Source organism: Dromaius novaehollandiae, chromosome 1, assembly GCF_036370855.1.
Source record: "Dromaius novaehollandiae isolate bDroNov1 chromosome 1, bDroNov1.hap1, whole genome shotgun sequence".
Lineage (NCBI taxonomy): Eukaryota > Metazoa > Chordata > Aves > Casuariiformes > Dromaiidae > Dromaius > Dromaius novaehollandiae.
This window is the reverse complement of record NC_088098.1, coordinates 196,928,397-196,952,474: the sequence shown is the minus strand read 5'-3', so window position 1 is coordinate 196,952,474 and position 24,078 is coordinate 196,928,397. Positions and strand designations below refer to the sequence as shown.

Sequence of the window (24,078 nt, the reverse complement as noted above, 5' to 3'; positions counted from 1 at the left end):
GGTATTGTGTGTTAATAATAAAGAGATGTTGCCTTCCACTCGAAGGTATGCAGCTAAAGTTAGGACAAACATGTAGCTTCTAAAAATGCTTAAAATATCACTGTTAAACTGCACTGAACATAAATATGATAATAATGGAAATGTTATGAAAATATTGGGGCTAGAAGCCAAAATTATACAATCTTGAACTCAGATACTATTTCCTAGCAGTGGGGTAAAATAAATATTAGAACAGCTTATCCAAAGGTGTCTTTGACAGAGATTTTTTAAGATGACACTGTACTTCCTCCTCCTTAAAACAAGGAAACAAACAAGAATTCAGCTTAGTCTAGTCTACTTTGGGAAAAGTTTCTTGTCCTATGGAGGGCATCCAACCTGACTGCATTGTTAGAATTAACAATTAACAATCAAGTCTGAATTTTTAAGTACTTCTGGTACCAGTACACACACATATATATAAATATATATATACACACACACATGTGTGTATATATATATAAAACAGTGCACACAAGCCAAGGATTTCAGCAGCTTGAGGCAACTTTGTATTCATGTTCTTAAGCACTGTCAATGTGCTCAGTGATGTACGGTGGATGGAAATAAATGATGATCCCTGCTACAATCCCTTGGGCTGTGGCATCTGCCACAAAACAGGAGTGATTTGTGAAGGTTGTTCAATGACAAGCTCAATTCTCTTGGCCTTTTAAAGAAGTGTGGGAACCCTGGAAGGACTTTAGTTTTCCAGTCAGCCATTGTCTTTTATTAGAGAGGAGAGCAGAAAGAATGGGAGCCCTTAAGAAAAATGTCCTTTCGGTACAAAACAGGGAGAAGGAGTTTTGTATTTTCCTTCTCTAGGAATAGGAAGAAGCAAAGGGTGGTTTTGCATGTTCTGTCAAATATCTGTAGATTTCTTTGGAGAAATGGGTTCTTGTCTGTGGGTGACATAGGTAAATGCTCATATGTGTGGAAAGCCCTCTCATTTGTTTGTGCTGGACTGGGCTTTTTTTCAGCTGCCTAAGAAAACAAGTAGCCTCCAGGAGATTCTTAGCTAAATATAGCATTCTCTTTGGAGATTAATTCCTAATGTTGGAGTTAAATAAGGAAGTTCCTATCTGATTAGCTGGAGCTGGGCGTACTTCTGTGCTTTTCTCTTGGTGAGAGGTCATATGCAAAGTGCTTTGGAGATTAGAGCTGAGGGCAACTGTTTCTGAGATGTCTCAATAGCTTGTCTCTGTTTTTATGTGGTATGACAGTGTGGCAGTGATTGAAAATGCTGAGTGACTCGGAAGGGCAGCACATCTGTCTGCCACATTCAGCAGTCACTCGTGCCAGTGTAATGTAGGTGTTAGATGAAGGAAGAGGGCTAAAGATCTGTCAAAGTTACCCTAATGCTAATTAATATTAGACAGTCTGACAGTCTGTCTTTGAGAGAACACTGGTAAACTGGAACCCTACCAAGTAATACTGGGGGAGATGGCAGAACTCATCTAAATAGGTCTTCTCCATTTCTCTTAAAAATTGGAGTCTCTTAATGTCAATCAGTGTTGATGACTTCCTTACTCAGTTTTTTGAGTAATTCCACTGTTAATGTTCTGTTTCTCTAGCAAATGTAACTTCCTAGTTCTTTATTAATGACCCTTTTCTAATTTGTTAAATTGCCTGGGTCCGTTGCCTTTTATCTTTACAAATTGGATGCAGTTACCAGTCACTGTAAAAATGCCTTTGCTCTTCTGAAGTCAATAACCCAATGCTGATTTTCATCAGCTGCAGCCTGTCCTGTTGCATCAATCTCTTTTGGTTCTCTTACTTCCTTTTATTTTTTTTTTAATAGATAGTTTGCATGTTACCACCCATGGATTTACCACTTCAGCAAGATTTTTAGTTTAGTGTGGTTGGTTGGTTGGCTGTGGTTTCTTCCCTTGAACGGGTTCTTGTTCTGTGGCTGTGCTGGTAACAGCGGATGTTGCAAGGAATGCCCTTTCCAGCTATGAGGGCCTTTTTCCTCCACTGGGAAGGATGATTACTGTAGTAGTAGGATAAATTAGCCCAGGCTTAACTTAGTGATGAAACATAGATCTTTCCAAAGTTACTGTTCATTCCAACAATGTGAGGCCTTACCCTGAATTCACCTGGGACATTCTTTCAGATTTCTTCGTATTCTTTTCCTCTGGTCTGTTTTGGTGGCATTTCCAAACCTGGATTGGCTCAGTTTTCTGTTCTTGGTTTTCCTTCCAGATTTGGTGTACTTTTGCAAAATTGCTTTTTCTTAAGGTCCCTTCAGACTACTTCCAATTGCCATTATATTATATGTTTATTTGAGTATGAAGGATGTTCTTTTGTGTGCTTCATACTCTCAGAATGACCACCAAAGTAACACTTTCTAGGCTGGCTAGAGAAGTTCCCTTAAATTTATTTTAATATGATTTCTGTTTATAACAATTTTTGCCTTAATAAAGGTTTGGAAGTGTGCTTACAGCAGTTAGTAAATTTTTAGATTGCTGAGATCTCTGGAATAGGTTCATCAAAATCTTTAATCTTACTATGACTGCAGAACTTCTCTGCATTAAGGTATGTAATGTATTAAGTGCTGTGTTTCAATGTTTACATTGAAATACTGACATATACCCAGCTCTTGATTATTTATAAAATGTCAGCAGTTCCTGGGAATGTTTGGAGTGTACTTAAATCTGTAGATTCTGCTTTTAGCTCATTGCTTCTCCCAGTAATGGATTACTGATTTGCCTTGACTGTTGAAAATCACTACCACATTTCTTTTCACAAGGTTGTTTTGTTTTTATCTTGCCCTTTAATTTGCCCTTTTTTGTATCCAGCTAACTTATGTAAGACATTCTTATCTGAAAAAAAATAGCTATCATGTTGTGGTTCATCTGATTTGTATTCTGTTCAAAACCTCTGGTGACTGTCAAGTCACTCTTTGCTTTATAAATGATTTAAAGAGCTGTCTTCATTCTTTAAATTGACATAGTTTGTCTAAGAAACTGAATTCAAGTCCACCACATGCTTTAAGTAAAGGAAGTTCCATCCCTCTCCTGTGGTGCCCCTCTTGACCTATATTCCTTGCTATGTTTCTAGGATTTATATGAATTATTTATATGGCATGATAGATTTACTTCGTACTTTGCTGAGAGAGATGATAAATCCTCACTTTAGGGATTTTCAAATCTAGTTAAAACACCAAATTGTGAGGCAGCTGCTAACCACTAGAATTTTTTGAGATAAGAGATATGGGGCTTGTCTAGCTGTAACATTGCTTCTTGCTTATTGTGTTACCTGAGAAAAGCCATTTAAGTACAGGATGCCTCACTTAAATGGAGAGAGAAACAGCACAGATCTGTGGAGTTCTTTTGTCTCTTTAATGCATGGGAGGTAGGAAAATAGAGACCTTAGGACAGAGATGAGAAAGATGAGAAAGGCATTTTTTTACTGTGCTAAACAATAGGAGAAAGTGTTTCAGTGAATAATTGATGATACTTCACTTTGTATTTATGCTTTATTTTACCTGTATACAGAGATACCCTTTGAGTGGTGAGGCAAAGTTTTAACCTTCTTCCCAAAGATCGTCTTCCTTGTTTTATTCTTTTCACCTTATCAGTTGAGTATGTAATGACCTTTCTTTTCTGTTCAGCCATCTGCCTGTTTCAGCTGGTATTTCCTTCATTGATCAGAAGAGACGTGAGAGTACAAACAGCAGTGGCAGTGCTGCTGGCCTTGCTACCTGACTAGGATGAATAGACTTCTGTTGACATTTAAATAGTGCATTGATCTTTTTAATATTTCTTGTATTCATGAATTTTAAAAAGGAATTTAGTGAACTGGGAATGTCTTCTGCTCAGAAAATAAAACATGGATATTCAGGATAGCGGAAGATTTAAGGGATGTATGGGTAAAGCATACTTGTAAACTGCAGCTCTATTTTAAGGCTTCCAAGTGTGAGCTTTGCACAGTTGCTGTAATTACCAGCCTGCTGCAGGTATTCCTTCTCCCTGTTTTTTCAGGGCAACCATTGATTCTCACCCATCTGTTTACTGAATGCTAACAGGGATCCCAATGCTGTACAAGAGAGAAGATGTAGGAAAATTAGTTGACTTGAGGAGCATATGTGGAATGGAAACAGAAATGTTCTGGGAAACTAAGAGCAAAATTTACCCCCTAGAATATCTGTCTTTCTGGCAGGATAGAGCTGAAGTTAGTGGTGTTGTCACTAATTTGTTACCACAGAAGCTAAGGAAAATCATATAGGCTTGGAAAATCCCAGGTCTTTAGATATGCGTCATGGGGACTGTCTCACCTAATTAGACTTCATACCTCAGGTTTTCTGTTTCGCACCCAAACTAGAGAGACAAAGACAAAAAGTTGCTTATAATGTTATTTTCCTTCCACTGGAATTGCTTTGAGATCTATGGAAGACTAGTGCGCTACTGGAAGTAGGTGAAACTGCTGTCTAAACCGCCACGATGTCAGCTAGTAGGTCAGACCATGTCTGCGTTAGCAAGAAGTTAGCACCTCAGAGGGAGTGGGTCTGTCGAACGCAGCAGTGAGTGCTGATCACCACTCTCCACATTGCAGAGGTTATGCCTTGTGCTGGCTTTAATCTGGTCCTGGGAACTAAATGCCCATTTGCAGTGGGAACGTATCTTCCATTTAGTTTCTTCTGAAAGGGAGCCAGTTCAGGCACTCTGAGATTGCTCCATGATGCAAGTTAAAGCATGGCAAGTGGGAATGAGCAGGAGATTTGCTTCAAAAGTGCACTTCTGATCTGAACTTCAATGCTGATACAGACACTGATTAGGAGGAATAATTAAACAATGATAAATGTGTGACTTCTTTACCAAATACCTCTGATTTTGCATCTGTTTACCCTTTTGCCTACACAATCACTCATTCACTCTCATCCACTGCTATGTCATTCTTTGGCCATCATATACCACCAGGGGAAAGGCACAGAGCTGTAAATGATGTGCTGGGTGTCTAGCAAACTGGCATTTGGTGAAGAAATATTACTAATGAGTGAGTGTTTCCAAAAGCAGAGCAGTATAGCACAGCTCTCCTACACAATTTGTGTAGCAGCCTAAACAGGCAGCTTCTCTGGAGCTAATCCTAGCAAATGAGCCAAGTAGGATTAACTAGATAGGAAAAATCTAACATCTAGCAATTACACTTTATTATTTGATTAAAATACAAGGCTAGATATTGCAGTAAGCATGGAAATACTTGAGCACATTTATTCATCACTTCTAGAATTCCCTGTCCAACTAGATGTTGTGTTACATGAGAGTGGAGCTAGACATTTGATTCCTGAAGGATATTTACAGCTCTACAAGTGTGGCAGCAAGGCTGAGGGAGGGGCCCCAGGAGCCTTTGCCCCACTTACTGGAGCTTGCTTAATGTCTGGGAAAACACTGAATTTGAGTTCTTTCAATTATTCCTCTGACCTCATTAAGTCCTTACCTGAGTTGGGAATGGATGTATGATGGCAGGTCTTCCTTGGGCTGTGGTGGACTTGTACCCGTGATCTGTCTTCAGCCCATTGTACCAGAAGCCTTAAATTCTGTGACAGGAAAATCAGGTGCTGCTGTAAGAGTACAGTCCCCTGCAATCACAGCAGGTGAGAGAAACCGTATTTCTGTAGAAAGACACTGACCTCCAGTGGACAAATGGGGCAATCATAACAGTTTATTCTAATTAAAATTTAGCCATGTGACAATCCAGAAAAGAGACAAAGAAATTGAAGATATGGAGATAGATGCACTTCACAGCTCCCCAGACTCTCAATGTCTTTATTGAATTTTATTACACAACTAGACAGTACATATTCCTACAGAGCTTGGTGAGATTTCAGTGTCTTCAAAATTGCTGATTGTCTCAACAAACCAGCATCTCTTCTTTCCCCCTGAGGACCTCTGTCTTTTGTGGAAGCACTGACCAGCACAGAAAAGCTTTCTGAAATAAGAGAAATACAGCTATTAAGACATGATCTAATGATGTGAGCTATGCTCAACTAATTTGATAGCTCTAAGAGGATAAAGAAAGAGACATTGGGAACTGTCATCAGGAGATGATTTTTAACTGTTTGATCCTCTGTCAGTAACTGAGTAGGTATTGTGATAAAAGTGTGCATGCAAAGAAATGGCAAAATCTCAGTGCATGTGCAGCTGTGCTGGCTTCTGGAGGCTCACAGTCCTCCCTCCAGTCTGTGATGAAGCTGATACAAGCCAGAGGCTGTCTCTGAAATGTAAACTAGGAATGAAGCTAAAAGCTCTGAAGTGACAAGATACGGCAGCTCAAGAAGTTATTGCACCTCTGCTGAGCTCCTGCCAGTAGATGTCCTTACAAATACTCTGAGCCTGCCCCAGCTGTGAGGTGATGTGACTTTGGCCACCCGTGAAGAGAAGACCCCCATGAAAGACACTTAAGCTAAAGTGTTTTACCTCAGAGTTGGTGGTGAGGGTGGGATTAACTAATGTTAACTAAGCTTAATGTTGAACATTTTAAGCTTTTCATTCATTTGTGTGTCTGACCCCTAGGGAAGCTGAGCATCTGTGCTCACAGACTGTCTTGTAAATGTGGTGCTTGAGTGGGAAATGGTAGAAGTCCCTCTTTCTACAGGGGAAAACTGCATGGCTGGCAATGGATATGTTGGTCTGCCTCTCAGCTATCAGATAATAAAAATCACAATCTTCATTAAAATAATTACAGTTGTACAGACTGCATTTGCAGAGAAGGTTTCATTGTCAGACTTTTGATGGGCTTATGCTTGAGCCTAAGATGGCCAAATGCGAAAACCTTGGTTATTCCTCTCCAGCCTGGCTTGGGAGATATGTCGTGAGTCTTGCCACACTGAGAGATCTTCTGATTCCCATTGGCAGCCTGGTGAGAAATATCCTGAGGGGCTTTGTTCAACTCGACAAGACTATTTTTTCAAGGAGGAAGAGAGAGTTTCATGGATGCCTTTCAGAAAAGGATTTGAGGGGCAAAGTGACGTTTTGACTGGTCTAATTTCCCCTTTCTCTACTGAGCAAGCACAGTTTTGGCGGGAGAGGTAGCTCCATCTCTTGGCTGAGAGAGGAGCTATGTCTAACAGCAGGAGTTAATGCTCTCTGTTCCCTTCAATTCCAGTATCTCTTTGTGTGGTGGAAGTGAGTCCTAGCAGAGAGCCTTTCCTCTTTCATCAGGTCACAGGGGAATTCAGGTTGGAGGTATCTAGTCCAACTCCTGCTCACAGCAGGGTCAGCTATGAGATCAGATCAGGGCGCTCAGGGCTTGACTCTATCTGTAGTGCCTCCAGTAAGAATTTTTTTTCCAGTGTGTCACAAGAATCTTCAAGATGGGGCTGAGCTTTCCCTTCCCAAAGTGCAGCGACTGAATAGTTGTGGATGCCTCTGCAGCCTACCACTGTCTCCACCATCATCCTGAAAAAGAGAAAGCAGAATGTTTCAAGGTCTCCAAAGACAGTGCATATGGGAAACTCACTGCCTCTCAGGGGTGCTCATAGCTTTTGGCAGAGTGACTGTTCCCTGCTTCCTGGGCCATGCTATCACCAGTGAAGCCAGTTGGGATGTTGTCTTCTAAAGTGTACTTTGATCTGTTTTGTGTGAAGGATCTTAGTGCATTTATCTTTCTTTCTGTCTTCTGGAATTTTTCCAAATATTCAAAGGACTTGAAAAGTTGTAGATGAAGACATATGGACATCTTTCCCCTACCTTCTGTTGAAAAGAAAGGGGATATATCATAGCGTGAGGCAATGAAGGTGATTCATGCTATTTGCAGCGTCAGTGTGTATACCACTCTTTCTCTGGTGAAAAATCTGTCCCACATTTTCCCTAGGATATCTGATGAGGTTTCCATAGATGCATATGTTAATGCACAAAGGCCTAACTAGATTTCCTTAGGTGTGTTACTGTCTGGAGGTTGTCAATAAATCAGCCTGTTGGTATAAGAATAGTTCAACGCTTGAATGACAGCTAGTCTATATTGTAAAATATATTATAGAATCTTTAATTTACATAGGGATGAAGCCTGCTTACAGAGAATGGAAATCAATAGTGGCTTTTATATCATCCTCTGGGCAGAATATTAAATCTGGAACTCCATAATAACTAAGCTGCATCAAGAGATTGCAAGCCAATAGTGCTAACAGCATAAAAAGGATCAAGTTTTCTTTTCTCAATAAATTTGATATGTCTGCAGTTTCCAAATGGGATTTTTAAGGTGTTTTGTTTCAGAACAATATATGTGTTGTGCACACTGTCATTTTATTAGTATTTCAAGTTATGGCTAGCAGCTCGTGATGACAGGTATTGTATAAACACAGAAAGAAAAGATGATCCTGACGATCTAACTTGAATTGGAGAGATAATTGGCAGTTACTTGAACAGGAGCTTTGGCCTTTCCTTAATCAAAGGGCCTTGCTATGAACAGAGAGATTTGCCATAGACCAAGCTATACCAAATGGGATGGTATAATAATATTGAGTAGAGGGTGGATTCAGATTAAAACAAATTCATTTCTGCAAAGACCATGTTGTCAATGCATTCATATAGCATAATGGTGTGATTCCCAGTGAAGTCTAGTCTGGATCTTACCACAGAGTAACCACAGTATCAGGCTCCACTGTGTCTTGGAAAGGAATTGCTTTCTCTTGATTTTGTTGTTGTTTGCTTTTGAGCTGACAGGAGCCATATAACAATCTGCTTCAATGGTTCTGTTCTTCAGGCTCTATTTTCCAACAATTTGCTTTGATCTTGAATAGAAGGAAAAGGTGACAATGAAAGAAAACATTTTCATCAGAACAATGTCTCTTTGCAAAGGCTTGTCACAACATGAAATATAATTAAAATCGACTGAACACCCACAGCAGGTACATAAAATCGTGCGCTGTGCCATTTATGATGATTCACAACAGCAGAGCAGAGTGAACGTGGTGTGGCAGAGTATTACCACCCTGCAACTGAAACTCTGCACATTCCCCAAGTCAGAGCTGCCATTCCAGTTCACTTTGTTTTTCATCAAACACTCTCTCTGACTTTGTATCTGAATACAGTCATTAGCCCAACATGAACTGTATCTGGACTCTTTACATCACTTTTAGCTCCTCTCATTTTGGTCAGCTTTGTACAAGCAAGTTAGGTCTGTCTTAATCTGCCATGTTTTAACCTACCAGGATGAAAGAAGAACCAGCAGGTGCAAGAACACTGAAGGAGGGAGGAAGATGGCAAATGTGTGTGGGTGAAAGGCAAATAAGAGAAAATATATTGAGAAGCCATGATATGATGGGAGAAATAGGGTTAGTTGCTCAAGAAGACAGGGACAGGGAGCAGCTAGGCAAGGGGACTACAGCTGGCAGAGGAGGCACCTGGGGAGTTTGAAAGAATGAAGGTAGGATTGCTGGTATCAAAAGTGGAGAAACCTGGTACAAACAGTCAACTTAGGGACAAGCCCCAAGTGGAGCAAGCATGATTGGGAGAAGGCAGACAAAGGAAAAATGCTGGCTGTTTTAACAGCTTGAAAAATTATCTCATTCAGAGTAGAGTATAATGGTTGTCAAATGAAGTACTCAAAATTTTGACCTTTCTGGACTATGGTCTTCTCTCCAGAATTTCTGGCAGAACAGCAATTACAGTGTTGAGCCAGCTCAGTTAACAACCATCTGTAATGCAGCTTTTGCATGTGCAGTAGGTACCTGCATAGGCAGGCTATTTCTTGTGTAAAACTTTCCATTCTGCAGCATTTAAAGACTATTTTTCTACTTTGCATTCCTTGTTTCTCATGCTATTGTGGGAAAGTTGTTTGATTTCTTTGGTTATGCCCTATCTAGACAAATAAAATACAGAAAAAAGCTTTAGTTACTGCAAATGCCATTAAATAGATTGATGTTTTGCAGAAAAGCGAGTGGATTCTGATACTTTTTTTAAAGGATGCAACCCATTTAATTGCTTATTTCAATGAATGATTTCTTTCAAGGCAATTTGCTTCATTTTATTCACAGATAATTCCATTGAAGTGCTTAGACTGTGTAAATTGTACAATTATCGTATCTTCCTATCTCTGTAGATCTTTAGCCAAAACAAATTAAAGTGCTGACATTTTAATTTATGTTTGCATTTCAGCTCTGTGAGATAACTGCACTTTCTTTAAGTGAAATAGACCAAAAGCCCCATGTGGACAGGTGGCAAAAAATGCAGAAAAAGGACTTTTTAAAATCATTCTGTTTCTATATTATCTTGCCAATAATGGATCTTTTTTAGGGTTTGCTGCTGCGAAGAGTGTACATGCTTTGGTGCATTTTTGTTACTTTCTAGAGAAAATCCACTTTCTCTGATGAGGGAGGTTTCCCTGTGCTGGACACTGCATAAACACACGTATGCCTGGTTAGTGCAGAGTATCTTTTACACATCCATAGCAATTGTTCCTGGCCCACTAGTAATCTTAATAGTTTGGGATTGATTTAAGAATGGACCAGAAAAAAAGCTTGTGTACATCAAAGCTTGTCTGTTTTTTTCTAGACATGTCTGTTTAGTAAAATACCTTTTTCTATAAATCTTGCATCACTTATAGCTGCTAAAATTAGAAGTTTCAGAGTCATGGAAACATGGCTTAAGAATAAGAATGAAGTCAAGAGCAATCTCAAATGATACAACATAATCTGCACTGTTACAGTGAAGATCTGAAAAGCACTTAGCATCCAATATCTACTGAAAAGCTAAATATTTCTGAAACATCGGATTCACTTCATATGTTACAAAAGCTTTCAATTATCTTCTTCATTTGAGGACCTAACAGTTGCTGTGTTATTAACTTGACAGTAAGGGCCATGGTATTGCAAAACTATCTAGTCTCTAAGAGCAGAAGGTTTGTTAGGATGTTGGTGATGCAAATACTAAACAAAGGTAAACAGAACGATCAGTATTTTTTAATATTGGTAGGTTCATGAATAGAAATGAAGTTGCCATTTTGATTTCTGGTGACCAAACAGAACAAGACGAGATCGTTCTATATTGACTCTATCGACTACAGTCAACGAAGGAGTCTAATCTGCCTTAGATTCACGACTGGTGCTTTTAAGCTGGTTCATTACACACACATGTAGTAATACTTGACTTGTTTCTTATTTTTTTAGTCTTTTTTCACTTTCACAGAGCAGACTTATCTTCAGTACCGAATATTTTTTATTAGAAAACCAGGTTGATGCCCCCCTGGAATACACTTGTAATAGTCATACAGCCACACGTGAAAGGCCGACACTAGATCTGGTAGTAGGTTTCGCTCTGGTTACCAGCACTGGCAGAGTTGGACAACGAAGGGGCAGGGATATTGAATTACTGTCTGACTGCTGCTCTCTTCAAAGAAGAGATGATTATTTAAAAACCTTATTCTCTGTCAATTGTTATTTCAGGAAGATACATAACTGTGAGCAAAGACCATAGATGTGTACAACTGGTATGAAAGTCTTATTGCTCTAAATTGGAGAGGAGCTGAGGGATTTGGTTAGCTTGAAGAGCACATATGGGACCTTGAACAATGAGCACAGTGTGAAGTGTGTGGATGGGACACTTGTGCATTCAGCATATTCGTGTATGTCCGAATGCCAGTGTGCCTCAAACCCAAGCCTCCCACAGAGAAGTTAATAGTGTCTAGTGCTTTGAAAGAGCAAATACTACTGCTGATGAGTGGTATCAGGGGATTTTAAAGCAACTGAGGGTCCCCATCTGTACCATATCTCAGTGTGAGATTGTGCACCTCTCTGAATGTGTGCCACCTCGTCACAATGCTCTCTGGATCTGAGCTGACATTTGACAGTTCAAACCTAGATCTTTATAAGCAGTATATTTGGTATTTTGCCTTTTTTGTTAATTCTTTAATCATCCTGTGGGCTTTCCAGGTGTTGCTCCAGCTGTTGACTCTGGCTGTGCCACAGCTGCTGCTGCCAAGTAGTTCAGCTTGATTCTCTGTGCTGCACACTTCAGGTAGAAGATGTACAGCACGGTCTGAGAATTGCCTGTGAAATGCAAATCACTCTGTCATGCAGGAGAGTGGAAACAAAGAAAACGATCATGTCTTCTAATTAAATGTAGTGGCAGGGATGCCAAAAAGCATCCCCTGCTGATCATCAAACTATGTTGGCAATGGTACTTTTGAAAGTAAAGGCTAATGAGGAGTAACAGTTGGGTACAATAATTCAATTTTGTGGCCAAGATACTACCAGGTTCACTGCTTGCTGTCCTACATGCAATGCTTTCCTGTGCATGGTCAGCCTGACCTTGCAATATGCTGACATCTCAGGGAGGATGCCTTGGCCTGACCCATTTCCTCCTGGCCAGCAGAGAGGAAAGTGATCTGTGTCAAACAGTCCCCACACTACCCCCCAAAAAAGGTAACATAAAAAGTTAGGAAATAGTATTTTTCTTTTAAAGTGAAACTTCACATGGTTTATAATCCATATTCTCCTTAGGACAAGCCTTCCTCCAGCTTTATTCACACTGAGCTAGTGAACTGGTAAACCTGCACCAGCAGCCACACCCTTCCACAGGCAAGTTGCTGAGACTTTGGTGAAGGGATCAAAATGATCTATTATGTTGTTCAGGAGTTAGTATTTAGGGTTTCCAATGCCTGGGACTGGGTAAAGGAACTTGGAAAATGTTTTTCTCCAAAGCTGATGGCAATAGAAGCTGCTCTGTGTGAGCAGGTTTTGGCCAGGCAAGGTGGTAGTGGGTCTATTGTAATCAATCTAGATGGCTTATGTAGAGATTTCAATGGGACATTTTTGAGTGTGAAAATTTGAAAGAATGTATCATCTAAGGCATAAGTCACAAACTATTTCTTGTTGCAGGTTCAAGGCTTTCAAAGAAACTTTTCAACAGGACAAACACCTAAGATCGGATACAAAAGCATTCTGTGAACAGCGTTCCTAGCAAATGATTTCATACAATAATCTGGACACTGATAAATGAGTTCCTACTTCACCTTTTAGGTTTCTTTGGGTAAGCAAAAATAACTTGCACTTTTAAACTTCCCATTATCCATAAGTATTCTTTTTCTGACTCTTTCCTGTGTCCTCTTCAGTTCTTCACCATACCTCTATAAGCAAGAAAACAGACTGGGATGCAATGTTCCTGTGCTGATCTCACCTCAGATGTACAGAAAGATTAAAAATAATCTCCCAGCTCCGCTTGCTGCACCTCTCATTTGAGGATTAAACTTATTAAAGAGCAGTTTGAGCTCCCAAGCCAAGAATTCCCAAGGTTTGTCCTTCTTTGAATACTGCTATATGAGTCACACTTATGGACCCAAACTGAGGTCTCCTCTGTTGGCACTGGTTGGTGAAATGGAAAGCAAGCAGCAAGAGGTGCTGGTGAACGTCGGTCAGAGAGCCCACAGCACCACTGCGTAAGGGTGGCCTGGCTGCTCTCCAACCTCTGGTGATGAACAGAGAAAAAGTGAATGGGCCGGGCCTCCCCTTTGTTTCTGTTGAGACAGCTTGTTCAAAATTTTGCTGAATTTTAAATTTGGGGCAATAAAATTCTTTAAAAGCCTTATTGGATTTTGCCCTAAAGGAGCAACAAAACTACACCGAATGTGCAGATTGGGGGTCATCTTAATCAGAAACACCTCCTGTCAAGGCTGGGCAGCTGTGCTGGGCAAACAGAGAGAATAGAGATTTGTTTATGCTGAAGGTCACTCCCAGATTATAAAACCTCTGTGAAAGACTCTGTGTTACAGACCTAGTGCCAAAGAGTTGGCTTAGAGCTGCGGGCAGGTGGTGTTATGCAGCTGGTGCTGTGATATATGGCAGCTCTGAGGCAGCTTTGTCTGGGCAGAGTCTGGTGATGCTATATTACTCACTGGTGATCACTTCAGCTAGTTTATGGGTAGAGGTTCTTTGTGCTTGTCTGGAAAATGAGTATCTGATCAGACCAAAGCATTGCTCCGTTATGAGTCCATGGGGCTCTTAATCTCAAAATGTGGCTTCAAGATAAAAGCCTTTGGTTTTACTCGTTCGCAGGGCTGGTTTCTGCATCTTCACGCTTTCAGGGAAAGCTGACTTCAAAACGTGGTGGGAAGTGCAGGGTCTGATGAGCTGTGTCTATGAGACATCCCAGGGGAACCTGCAAGCATTGCAGAGCTTTGCTTCTCATGCTCTTCAGGAGGCACGGACATGGGCTGTAAACTAGCTCACACCCTGCAGTCATACAGGTAGCACAGAAATGTGCTAGTTGTTACCTGCATGCCATTGATCTGTCACTCTCTGCCCAGTAGCACCATTTTTATTTGCCATGCTTGTCCTCGCACTGACTCTGAATTAAGAGACTCCTTAAGCAGATTAGTTATACAGAAGTCCATGGGTCCAGCCAGCATGCACCCAAGGGTGCCAAGGAAGCTGGCCATTGCTACTGTGAGGCTTCTCTCTACCATCTTTGTAAAGCCATGACAATCAAGGGAGGTTTCCAGTGACTACAAAAAGATAATTTTTATGCCTATCTTCAGAAAGGGCGAGAATCTGGAGAGCTACAGGCTCAGACCCCAGGAATGTTATGAAACAAGTCCTCCAGTAAGCCATTTCCAGGCCCATGAAGGACAAGAAGGTGATTGGGACTAGCCAGTATATATTTTCCAAGGTTGAATAGTGCCTGACTTGTGACGAAATAACTGGCTCTGTAGACAAGGAAGAGCAGTAGGTGTGGTTTACCTTGACTTAATAAGGCTTTCTATGTGGTTTCCCCATGGGACACTAGTAGCCACACTAGGAGGGATGAATGGGTGGGTGGACTTACAAGGTGGGTAAAAAAATGGGAAGACTGTCAGGCTCAAAGAGTCATTGGTCAAAGTCCAGCTTGTAGCTAATGACAAGTGTTTTTCCTCGGAGGCTGATACCAAGGCCATTAGTGCATATCATCTTCACCAACACCCTGGACAATGGGACAGGATACATGTAAGAAGGAATGGGCTGACAGAAATCTCAGGAGGTTCACCAAAGATACGCGCAAACTCTTACATGTGAGGTAAAATAGCTCCATGCATCAGTACATGCTGGGAGGCTGGCTGGCTGAAAAGCAGCTCTGCAGAAAAGGTCTTGGTGGACAGCAAGTTGAAGCTATGAAGGTTAACAACATAGCAGGCAGCATTATAAAGACCACAGCCAGCAGGCTGAGGGCAGTGATTATTATTCTCCTCTATTTATCACGCATGAAAATGCATCTGGAGTACTGCGTCCAGTTCTGGGCTGCCCAGGTAAGACAGGCTGACAAACTGGAGAGGTGCCAGCAGAGGGCCACTAAGATGTTTAGAGGGCTGCAGCATGCATGGAAAGAGGCTAAGAGAATTGGGTTTGTTCAGCCTGAAGAAAAGGCTAAGAAAGGATCTAATTGCTTTCTTTCACTATGAAAAGGTGGTTACAGAGAAGAGAGAGATAAACTCTTCTCAGAGGTGCACAGAAAAAGGACTAGAAGCAACAGTAACAAGGGAAATTCTGACTGGGTAAAGGAAAATAATTTTACTGGAACTAGGCACACTGAGAGCCTGTGGAGTCTCTGTCCTTGGTGATTTTTGCAGAATCACATTGGCTGAAAGGGCTGTCTGGAGGTATCTAGCTCAACCTCTGCTCAAAGCAGGTCCAGTTACAGCAGGTTGCTTGGGCCTGTGTCAAGTCTGAAAGTCACCAAGGCTGGAGATTTCACCACCTTTCTGGGCAACCTGTGGCAGTCCTTGATTACCCTTACCCTAAAAAAATTTTTTTCCTTATATCAACTTGAAATTTTCTATGTTCCAGCTCGTGTCTGTTGCCTCTCATCCTCCTACTATCCACCTCTGAGAGGTGTCTGGCTCCTTCTCCTCTAACATCCTTTGGGCTGTTGAAAATAGCAAGCAGATTTCCCCTTAGCCTCCTGTTCTCCAGGCTAAATAAACTCACCTCTCTCTGCTTTTCCTTGTTCGTCCTGTGCTCCAGCCCCCAACCACCTTGCTGGCCCTCCCCGGGCTCACTCCAATATGTCAATATCTCAAAACAACTGGGAACAACTCTGAGCAACCTGACCTAGTTCAAACTTTGAAGCAAGGAGTTGGACTAGATGACCACCACAGGTCCCTTCCAATCTAAATTCTTCTATGATGCTGTAACCAGTGCTACTGAGGCTGACTCTTAGACATTTGTTCTCTTCATCCTTGTCAAGAACTACTGCTCTGCCATGGCCTAGACCTTCTGGATCTCTGACTCATGATTGCTAGTGCACCGTGAGACAGCTTGGATCAGACATGCCAAACAAAAGATAACTCAGGATGCCTCCTCTCCTATTTTATACTTCAGCCTGGCTATCACAGCCTGATGGGTCAGATGGTTGGACAGCCACAGGTGTGCCTCACTCTCCATAAGAACCATAGGATAGTTCAGGTTGAAAAGGGCCTCAGGAGGTCTCTATTCCTGCTCAGACAAGGTCAGCTATAAGATCTGATAAGGTTACTCAGGGCTTGATCTTGTTGGGTCTTGAACACCTCCTAGGATGGAGACTGCACAACTTCTCTAGGCAACCTGTGCCTATGCTTAACTGACCTCATGGGGGAAAAAAGTTATCTTCTCCTTATGTCTAGTCTGACACTGTCTTGTTTCACTTGTGCCTGTTATCTCATCTTCCTGCCGAACAAGCCCAGCTCCCTCAGCCACTGCTCACAGCCTATGTGGAACCACCTGTGACTCACCTGTACTGTTAAACTTCTTGTATGTCTGTGTATTTACAAAATGAACTCCCTCACAGAATAAGACAGTACAATGAGATGTTGATTTATTGATCAGATTCTGATCTCAACTATCTTGGTGAAAATTCAGGTATTATAAAGCCTTTGTATAATAAAGCACAGAAGTCTGTATATTTTATATAAATGTCAAAGCTTCCCATCGGTTCCTCTCTACTCCTCTCTGCTGCTAAATTTGATCCTACACACTTTTAAGATGGTCCCTTGGGGCTGCTGGCACCTCCAGGACTGTGTCCCCTTCTCACCATCCCTCTGCCCTCCCTCCAGCTCAAAGCACAGGTGTCAAGATGAAATTCCTCTCCTCTAGTCCAAGATGGCTCCCTCCCTGCTGCCCTGGCGACTTCCCATCTTCTCACCTCAGCCAGCTCAAATGCCATCATCGTACTTCACAAGCTACCCAGACCTCCGTGCCTCCTGATGGAGAACTACAGTAAAAGCAGAGCCATGAAACCAAAGAGGTTTCCAAGTTATTTCCTGATTTCTTTTGTGATGCTTGCTACTGAGAGGACAAGGCTCTCAGATAATACACACATTGGCTAATAACCCCATTTATTTCTGAATTCCATATCATAAAAGTCTAGCCACAATAACATAGACACTTGGGTACAGTCCTGCCCTTGCACTCATGCAGTTGCTCTCTGAACGGCAGTGGAATTTCACTGAGCCAAAAACAGCCTGAGGTCAGGTTCTGGACTTTTGGTTTTACCATCAGAAACAAACCCACTCTCTCTCCTGAGCAGGATTTTTTTTCCAGCTCTGGTTCCTATAGTTAGCTGTTGCAAGCCAGATGCAATTATAACATTTTACACAGTTGCTAGTTGGGTTTCAGGGATTATTTTTGACTCTGAAAGCTGTAAATGGCCTGTGACCTTTCTATTGGAAAAGTTACTTTTGCTGCAGCTGAATCAATTGCATGAAAGACACATCTTGGGCTCACCAGGAAAAAAACTAAGCCATTCTTCCTCTGCTTTAGCAAGCATCTGGCAAAACCTTACTGGAGACAAGGCTTCTTGTAATTTTTGTGTAAGTTAACTGGTCAACGTAAACCATAGGTATCTTGCAGTCTTTAACCCGATTCACTGACTAGAAACTCCCAACTGCTGTGACTTCACATGGATTTTCACTAGTTCGGACCTGAGGCATCTCTATAGTGCATAGTGGGATGTAGTGCACATACCCCTCCCTCCCCCCCAAACTTTACAGAATCTGTGAAGCATCAGGATTCTTCTCAAACCTTATTACTGGAAGCCTTTCAAGTTACTGACACTGACATTTGTTTCTGCAGCACCAGAAGGTTGATGTCAGCCTGTTTTACACTGGAAGCTTGACAACTTAGAAATTTTAAGTTGTTAAGTTTTATGACTACTATGTGGTGGTGTGCCCTGCTAAGTTATGTTAGCTACTGACAGGGAGGCATAAAGGTAACGTGATGAAACCTGTCTTTTTGCAGGACTGGAAATGATTCAAAGCTTTAAAATAGATGTTAAATTCAATGTGATAGTTTCTCTTAGGCACTCATGCCACAAACGCACAGTGACAGAGTGTTATTCTTACCCACCACATTCTCATAGTGAGCATTTATGCAGGGAAGCAAGAAAGAAGAGCAGCAGATACCAGTATTTCCTGCATACTTGATATGACCTCTTTCCAGTCACATCACTATTTGCTACCAAGCGTTATAAATGCGCCTACTAGGGCTTCCATATCTTTGAAAACAATATTGCTACCTTATCATAAATGGACTGAATTATTCTAAATATGGCCTTAGCTTTCTATAAATACACTGACATCCTTAAACGTACTGAGCTGCTGTTTAGGATTTTTGCTGCTGATTACACTGTGGGGATCAGAGCCCTGCTGACTTTTATCTCAAAACAGCTTTCTAAAAGGAAGTGCTTTCCACAGCGATATAATATCATGCAAGCTATTCACAGGGGAAACTTCATCTACTGCTGCAACACAGCTGTGTCTGATGTTAAATATGGCATCCACAGATATTTTGACACATGGAAAAGACTTGCACTTAGGAAAGTCCTTTATCATATGATTAAGCTGTCATTTAAATGATGTAAAAAATAACTTCTAAGTGGAGAAAAAGCAACAGTCTTTTGCAAATCGCTACTGAAGGTAAGATGATTGAAAGAGAAACAGCAGCATTTTGTTCTGTTTGTAACTTGACTAGAATAAAGCGTTGTATCATTTTGTGAAGCAGCGGAAATGATGGAGATTCTGCTGCTTAGATCTTTGAAGAGAGATGCATATATTTAACGAGTGCTCATTAAAACAACCTTTAACAGAATCAAGCAGAAGCACAAAAATGCTAAACAGAATAGGGAAAATGACTGGGCTCTGACTAACACTTTATCTCATTTCTGAAGAAGACAATGTTCCCTAGTAAGACAAGTTAAGTATAAACGTGAAGATGATACTGAATTGACTAGAGTCAGAAGCCAAAAACCTGCTGAGGGTCTTCTGTGTATGTACTCCTACCAGCATAGTCTAGTTGCACGTCCATGAGAAAAGCCTATGACACATGTCCATCTAACCTGACAACTTCTCCCTCCAGAACATACAGCATGGCTGTCTGAGCAGTGAACATAACCTGGGCAGGAAAATGGCTATTCCTGCACTTGTTCACGATGTGGTGTCGCAAGGGGAGGAAGATCAGCCAGCCTCTCTGCCCCACACTCCCTGGGCCGGAGGGGGGCTGTGACCACAGTGCCACTAACCCACATCCCGGGAACACCCTCTCTGCCTCACTCTGCTCGTAGAAAAGGCCAAGTTCAGCAAATCCTCTGCAGAGGGTAGAAGGAGGTTACTGCTGCCAGTGGAGGGCTGCTGCTGTTCTGGGGAAGCAGGCAGCTTGTGACAGGTCCCAAAACTGACATGCAGCCCATGCAGCTACTGAAATGGGGCGAGCCTCCGGTAAAAGCTGTGGCAGAAGGCACAGGGGTCTGCACTGATCTAAGGCCCGACACGTCTATTGGCAAGGGTGGCTGCAGTCCTGTAAAAGCCATGCTGTGCTGAAGGCAAACTAGCACTGTCCAGAAAGAACATGATGAATGAAATGGACCCAGCATTAAGAAACTGTAACATTTTTCTGTGACTTCTCCCTAGAAGGAAAAAAACAACAAAAAAAAACCTCTGTAAATGCAGAGAATGCCAAATACTGAAAAAAAAAAAAATCAGATATGCTTTATTAGTTCTCATAGAAAGCTGTCTGAAGGGACTGGGAATCCAGCATTAGCAATAAATCCTGGAATCCATTTCAATATGAAACTAGGCTGCAGACGGAGCCAAAGCATCAAGAAAGACAGGATCTGTTGCTGCATGGCCCTGGCTCAGCATAGCATATACTACCTTGCCAGGCAGTAAACTCAACCACATCTGCAACGTAATAGTGCCAACGGAGGGCCCCACAGCGCATGCAGGGACTGGCACCTCCTTTCTGATAGTCTCCCCTTCTTTTTGGTCACTGTGAGCAAAGCAGAAGCTTGATCTTGCTTCTCTCTAGAGCAGTGGGTCTGACTGCTTCCTTTAGTGTCAGGAAGGAATTGTTTTTTCATTGGGTCAAATTGGCAAATAGCAAATGCTTCCCTCCCCTGCCTGACACCTTTTGAGATACACAATTCAGCTAATAGCATGGGGATTTAGAACATAGTAATCTGTAGGGACACACTTTCCCTACACAGCCAGCAGCACCACCAATAAAGGCCAGCTCTTTGAAACAGGTAAAAGGGAACTGGAAACTGCTGTGATGGAGGTATTTAAGGGAGAATGGGGGAAACCTGAAGGCTCCCTAAACACCAGTCACTGCTGTCACCTCTCTTTTGTTAAGGGGAAAGAGTAAGAACACCCAGAGATGTGAAACATGAGTCTTGGGTTAGTTTGAGGAGATTTTCGGAATTAGGTGGGATTAGAGCCACCTAATGGCTGAGACATGGGGCTTAGCAGTAATGCCTCTCTCCTACCTTAACACAGCTACAGCCTGCCATCTCCTCTGCATCTTCCATATGCCTGTCCTGCACAGCCCCTGAAAATTGAATGATTTGGACTGTGATGATCCTTGGCCTGCCAATCATAAGAAGATGCTTTCGAGCCTGACAACTCAAAATGATGGCGGCAAACTGAAGGTATCTTAAAAATACATTTATAGAGAGTCTCTGTCAAGCATCATTTAGAACCATACATTATGATACAGATGAAACTAGCTCTGCTAGGCCAGTGATGGGAAGACAATGTCCTGGTACACGACCAACCCCCTTTGTTCTCAGATAAAGGATTCACAGAGTTGAAAGGGCACCATCTTAACATTTAGCACAAAATAGGGGGGGATGAAACAGTCTGGCAGATATGAAAAAACAAAAACCCAATAAAACCTCCAACCAGAAGAGGATGCTGAAGTAAAAGCTGATTTGCGTTCGGTAACAAAGTACCATTAAGGTGTTAGATGTTACATACTTTACAGCACTGAGTTTGCTCAGCTTTGATCCAAGTCAGTGGAATGCAAAGAGTAACAACCCCAGAGGGCATTGTTTTTTTCTGAGGATGAACTTTCAATCCTAAGCAAAACAAAAAAAGAATTAGGTTTGAGCTGCTTAGACTTGCAAGCAATTCTAGAGAAAAATCTATTTTGATGAGTACGGTTCTAGATCATTTCAAGACAAGTTTCCTGCTCGTGATAGTTTGTATCAGAGGTTTTTTATGCTTTTACAAGCTGCCCCTCAAAGTGTTTTCCGATTTGCCTTATTATGACTATACATTTAACTAGTCAAAGGTCTTTTTATTTTGGACACAATTTCTCTCTTGTTTGTAATAATCTTCTTCATCTCTTATCTAATCTCACACGCTTTTTGAGATCCTTCCAGGGGCTTTTTTGATGAGAAGAGAACATTTCTTTTGCATATCTTACTGGGGGGGGGTCCTTAAAAAATCTCCTAGTTGCCTGCCAGTATTTCACTCTTCTAGCTGCTCCTTTTAGTGGAAGCAGTCTTCATTTTTATGTTGTTACCCCTTCTAATGTGACACCTGTTGTAGTGGGTATTACAGCTTTTCTTCTCTTACAACAGTGCTGAATTTGAATAAATAATAGTCATTATTACAGAGTGCTTATTGGATAGTTATATGCTGAATCACGGTCTTTTTCCCTGTCCTGCTGTCTCCGTCAGCATTACGAGATAATAATATGCAAAGCAGCACAAAATTATCGAGGACCAAGTCTTTACGAATGCATGTCCGATACGGGAGTAGTCAATCTACTTTACTATATTAGTACATTGTTTTTTCTAGTTACTGTAATGTGCTTTACAACATGTTGTGACTTCTCTGTTTGATGGAGCATGTCTCTCCCTCCTTTGGTATTTGTTCCCATCAATTCTTACTCAATTTCCAGTTTGGTAGATTGGATGGCTGGTAGATTTTAAGGATACGTACTGTGTAGTTGCAGTTCATGTTTAGTTAAGCAAAAACCATTTGTCAAGTACATCCTGATCACTAAGTCCATTGTGTAGCCTTTCGGCTGTAGTTTTATTGCAGAAAAACAAACTGAGGCACTACCCATGATCCATGATACCTTTCTTCGTCACCAGATTACGTAGCTGGTGCCTGTAAGTCTGATCTGAGAGGTGGAGAGGACAGCTATGTCTGCATGAAGTAAAGGTCATGAGGATCAGCTCCAGCTAATAGGCACAGCATACATCTGAGCTGCAGGACTACCGTTACAAAGGAAACAGCCTTGAGCTCCATTACTTACCTGGGTATCTGTCAGTCACTGGCCAACTTCTTTCAGAAGTCATGTTTTCGCTGACTACAGTACAAATCCGTCAGTTTTAGGGTTACAGATGCAGCAATTTCCATCAACTTACGTGCCTAGAAGATAAGCTGAGTATTCAAGAAAATCATTCAAAAGAATTAAAATACATAACGGTTTTTAAAATTTAATTAGGAAAATCAGACAGATCAGCTTTTTTTCTTTCAGCCTATTTATAACACAGTCAAATTTGAAACACAGAACTCTAATCATGCAACTGATTTTGCAGTTACTTAATTGTAGGATGAGAACCAAACTTAGCCAAGAAAAAGACTAAGTTAACATAGTTTCTCTTGACTCTTACCTCTCCCAGCTGATACGATCAACTCAGACTTAAGTATTAATATTTTCAAAGATCCATCTCAGACCCTCTTGTGTGTCTCTCTTGAAATTTGCTCACGAAATATGAGCACATATAGTGACAATGCATGGCAATGTGTCAGAAGAGAAGTGCAGTAGAGGAAAATTAATTTGGCAAGAAATATAGATTTGGAAGAGTACTCTTTCATTTACAACTCTACATTCAAGAAACTGTGTTAACTCTTCTTTCAGACTTTTGGTAGAAAACTATACTGCCTGGGATGTCCTTCTGTGGTATCAGTGGATGCAGCAGACCTACAGAAATTCAGCTGAACTTGCATATCTGAATTTAATCCCCAGAGTTTAGTTAGTGTCTTTTGCCATTTCTTTGCACTGGAACATATTTATTTTTAAAAAACAATACCATTTTGTTACTGAAATAGAATGTGAAAGTCAATGGAATGAAATGGACAAGAATTCTTTTTTAGAAAGAAAAATTTATTTATAGTTACATATACCACATATAAAATTAACATTTAAGTGAAACATGTAATTGTTTCAATCATTTATGACTAAACACAATGTTGACTACAAAACTGTACAGTTTATATTTAGTAACCGATTCTTACAGCATAGTGCAATTGTAACATTTTATAAACAAAATAATTTGTGCCTTTTTTAAATAAAGTGCATTAAATGACGATCTTGTATACAACAAGAAGCTCTGTAGCTGCAATCCAAAGCTTTAATCTTAAGGGAAATTGAGGCAAAGATATTTTGCTTTCTTTTAAAATTAACTTATATCCTGGTAAACTGTGGTTCAAACTCTAACCACAGTTAAGTGAAAAAAAACTAAATAGTCAGTATAAGAAATAACCACAGGCCTTTATCTACTAAACCAGTAACTGGTTCTCATATGAAAAGCACTACATGCAGAATTCAAATTCCTGGTTTAAAACTGTCTGGCTCCTAATGAGATGTGTAGCACAAAAACTATCCCTGTGCAGCTGCTAAACATTTCGGAATTCAGGATGGGACCACACGGCAGTCAGCAGTATCAGAAGTTTACATGAATTGTATGATGCTTCCTAGGGAAAGTTCTCTCCGAGAACTTCATGAGGAAATGAGCATGATAAATCATAGATTATACCGAACTGTATTTGGCAATAACAAAGAAAGTAAGGGTCTGGTTAGTAAGTCTAGAAAAT

The 24,078-nt window shown here is 41.0% G+C and overlaps 1 protein-coding gene across 1 annotated transcript in view; it reads right to left on the bottom strand.

Moving 5' to 3' along the window:
• Window positions 1-5,679: 5,679 nt before the first annotated feature.
• GPR12 (G protein-coupled receptor 12) overlaps window positions 5,680-24,078 on the bottom strand; it is a 29,928-nt gene continuing 11,529 nt past the window's right edge. The window contains exons 2-4 of the transcript XR_003260515.2: window positions 22,514-22,641; window positions 8,604-8,761; window positions 5,680-7,430 (exon numbers count right to left, since the gene is read on the bottom strand). The gene's annotated coding sequence lies outside the window, so the exon portion shown is untranslated. The remainder of the gene's footprint in view (window positions 7,431-8,603; window positions 8,762-22,513; window positions 22,642-24,078) is intronic.